Genomic DNA, 4,489 nt, shown 5'->3' on the forward strand with positions numbered 1-4,489 from the left:
AACGTTATAATAATAGTTCAGTTGGATGAACTGATCTGACTGGATCCAGTTCCAATAGTCCTCAATATCCCAACAGTCCTTCAAACCCAAGAGTCCCAAAAATCCTCAATAGTCCTCTTCTATTCCAAGTCCTAGCTGAGATTGCATCTGGAATGCAACCAGCTGTGCTTACACACTGCAGATCTGACTGCAGATCACTCAGGTTTGGTGTCACTTGTGATCTAACACAGCATACAGAGTCCTAAGATACAGTCCAGAGACAGAGTCTTAAACTTGCAATTTCCTGCCTTATGTGGGTAGTTAAATATTTGCTGCTAACTTTACTAAAGACTTTGTATTAAATTAATTTTCTCCCCTACACAATATTTTGGAGACACACAAGATTTTTGAAGGCCAGGTGAATTATTTCAATGTTAAATCTTCTCAGCTTGGTAGTGAAGCTATCACAGAGCTCTTGAGGTTGACCAAGTGCAAGGGCACTTTTGCTCCCCTCCATTGACCACCATGTAGCTCTTTCTCCAAGAGTTTTTCTCAATTAATTATTTGTAACAAAGCAGAGCGCTCTGAATCCATCTGAGCCAGTGGCCCTGGCTTGGTTTTTGTTATTCTCTCTTTTCTTCCCCCCATTCAGTCACCAAGGCTGCCAAAACATCAGCTATGCCCTTGCCCTGTGCGAATGACATTTTGACCTCTATTTTCTTTTCTTTCTCATTCCACGAGGTATCTCTAGCCAAAACCACAAATATGACTGGTGCCTTGGAAACACAATCCTCTACTGCAGACCATTCTCATCTGGCCAAATGAAAATATGAGGTGATAAACATTGTGGGACAAGGAGGATGGGGTGTGTGTCTCCTTGCACAATTAATAACATTTTGTGCTGCTAATAAATCCCACCATAACAGCACATGAGTTTGATGTTCTGGCATGCTGGACCAGGCTAGCCTCTCTTTAGTGGCTTGCTACCACCTCAATTTTAGTAGTTTCTCTCCCACTCCTTAGATGCTTTTCCATTTCCCTCCTTGCACAGTCTGTAGCCCAGCACAGGCTGAGCTCTTGGTGCCATCAGTAAGGAACCTGAATCCAGACCCTGCAAGGGAGATTTGAAGAGTGCACTGTTCAGGTGGGGAGAAACATGCCCTTGGCTGCTGCATGCAAGACTCACCACCACTGATATTTCAGATGCCCCAGATTATGACCTCCTTCACTGTGCATTACTCTGAGAGAATGAATAAGACATTGCTGAGGCTGATAGAAACCAAATATTTTCTGTGGTAGCAGGGAAGAAAGTCTTTCTTAAACATTAGATCAATTTTGGAATTCTTATATCAATGATGAAAATTCCCTGGGGTCACCAGGCAAAGTCTGCTGAAGAACAGAATTGATTTTCATAGGCTACAAATCAGATCTGGGAGCTTTAACTGAGATGCAAGGTGCGTGTTCCCATACATATGGGATTGTCTAACTGCTGAAAGGCTGAATAGCCTCCATAAATAGATTTACTGTTTGGCAAAATTACAGCAATTGTGGGTAATCCATCCAGCACTGGACCAAGTACAGTTTCCAGCCTATTCTGCAAAACTGGTGTGGAACAGGCCTCAGAGTGAGACAATCATTTAAGAATGTCCCCTAAGTGCTTGGCTGATATAACATCATAGATCCACTGGAGTCACTGGGAGCCTTTTTCTGGCTTTTATGGGCTTTTCATAACATCTTCTATGAATCAGTTTTCCAGGTGTAAGAAGAGAATATGAATAACAGCTCTTTCCTCCTATTATTTGTCAGGTCTACTTAGACTGGAGACTCTTTAGGGCAGATCTGTGTTTCCCCTGCAGGCTCCATGCACAGGACAAAGGCTCCCTGCTCTGGAGGGGAACTGAGCCCTACCATAATGTTGTGCTCCAGGTGAAACCAGTCCTAATTCATGGAAGCTCAAATGTGAGGATTTATACACCCATGTAGATTAAACTTGCCACTTGATAAGCAACTCCTCAAAGAGCTGTGGCTCAGATTTTGAAAACAGGTTTTGAAAAATGAAATAAATACTTCAGTGTTTGGTTACACTGGAATCAGTTCTTGCAGGAGCTGCATGGAGACTTTGTGGACTCAACACTTTTCATTTAGATCTGCATTAATCCATTATTATTTTTTAATTATTTATACCACTGCATTAATCTTAGAAGATATCTAAACCCAAAGAAATTTTTTATTATTCCCTTAAACACTGGATTCTTTTTAGCCATATACTGTAATATAGTACCAACATCAGTATGGTGACTTCATAAAATACCAGCATCTTGATCAGTAATGCTCCTGGATCAAAAAAATACTATAACTAAAAGAAAATAAAGGCTTATACAAAAAACCCCCATGTTCAGTCACCTGTTTAATCTGCAAATGAAAGGCTGAGACGACACCAAAGCAGGAAAACTCTGAACATGTACTTAAAATGAAAAAAAAAATTCTGATTTATATGCTCAGGTTTTGAGGATCCCATATAATATTTTTACTCTGAAAATAATTAGAAAGTGAGGACTCTTGATAAACTCATTCTGAAGAGCTGATTCTCACTAATATAAGTATAAAAACAAGGAGGGTACAAAATCACTTAAACCCCAATAATGCGACTGCAGCTGCCCACCTCTGCCTCAGTGTCACTCTAAAAAGCATCCTTTTATAATGTACTCTACAAAAATCAAAGAGAAACCATTAAATAGACACACATCTAGCAATGATACATGTGTTATTTTTTTTGCATTTGAACATGTTCTATGCTCAATCTAACTTGTCAAAAATCCAAAGTACTCAAACTTCAACAGGGTGGGTTTTTTGCTGTCTGCTTGCATTTAGCATATGAATAGCTCTCTTACAGTAATTGTTACTAATTTCTTTGTACTGTACATAAATACTTTAATACTTACAAATGAGGCAACAAAGAAAACCAATTTGACATTTAATGTTCCACACAGAAATCACAGACACACTGTCAAGGAATTAATTAAAATTACAGTTACATGATAATGACACCGACAATAAATACTCATATACAGGTAATAAATTAACTCATTAATTCAGCCACAACAGAGTTGTAAATAACTATATAAAAATAGCAAACATTTTATATCAGAGCTGTAAACATTCCCTGTTCTTAATTCTGAGTTTTCTTCTTTGGTTGTTCCAAATAATTAGGCTTTAATGGGATGTTAAAATGTAAATGTATTAAAGAACCTGTAATAAATTTGTTGGAAACTTCCTAAAAACACTTCAAAAGGTTTCACAGGCTTTTTCAAGGTCTGTATTACCACGAAAACAAAAATCCCAAAATAAAGCACTGGATGTTCATGTTTATATATATATATATATATATATATATATATATATATAAATATATAGAGGCACACACACAAATTTTAGACATGCATATCTGCAGGTTCAAATGTCTTTCTGCCAAATACATTTCACTGAGGGACACAGAACAACAAATCCTTCAAACATTTTTAGGAAAAAATAGGCAACATCTGTGAACTGCTTTAAGTCTAATTAGCAATAATTCTCCAGTTTTTATCAGAAACTGTGGGACTGCACTGTAGCCCTTTACAGGCAAAGCCCCCAGCACAGGGGAGGAGCAGATCCCTGATACCAGATTGTCACAGGGGGAAAATCCTAAGAGTATTTGGTGCCATTTTGGGCTGCTGTGTCTTTCTGTCAGAAAGAAACCCCATCAATCAATCCATCCTTACAAGGCAGAAGTCCAAGGATATCTTCCCTTTACCCAGTGGCATATAAACACCTTATTTTACTTTGTTTTTTCATAGAAACAACTTATTTTATCTCGTTTTCCATATAAGCACCTTATTTTGTTTTATTTTTCATATAGACACCTTATTTTGTTTTGTTTTTCATATAAACAAAATATTTTGGTTTGGTTTGTCTTGGAGCTGTTTCCACAGCACAGTTTGGAAAGCAGACCTGAGCAATGCATGCCCCAAGTGCTGCAGGTATCCTGCTGCTAAAGCTGGGAACATCACCTGCTGCTGATAAAGGAGTGTCACCCACAAGCCCACACAGCACCTGGATGTTTTATAATCTGATCATTTGAATCCTGCAGCGTTTTCAGTGAAATAGATTTTGTAGGCACGATGTGATTTTGATTTACTGATGCACTCTTTGGTAGGGAGCTCAATCAGAGATTTCACTACAGAACACTGCAGGATCACATCTCCAGTGGCAAAACCCATGGCATGCTTCCAAGCTACCAGCCAGGAATGGTTTTACTCCCCACACACTTATTTATTACAAATGACTCGCTGGGTATTTAAAATGGTATCTAAAATGAAACAGGATATCGCTAAGCCGTATAAGGGAGATTTAGATTGTCCAGTATCTTTCAATGTAGACAATAAATTTCTTTAAACAACCTGCCCTAGTTTATGCTTAATGTTAAAATAGGCCTGTTAAAATGTTAAAATAAAGCAATGCTTCAAAATTT

This window comes from Melozone crissalis, unplaced genomic scaffold (genome assembly GCF_028551555.1).
Source record: "Melozone crissalis strain CALT ecotype California unplaced genomic scaffold, PUWL_Pcris_2 ptg000034l_1, whole genome shotgun sequence".
Lineage (NCBI taxonomy): Eukaryota > Metazoa > Chordata > Aves > Passeriformes > Passerellidae > Melozone > Melozone crissalis.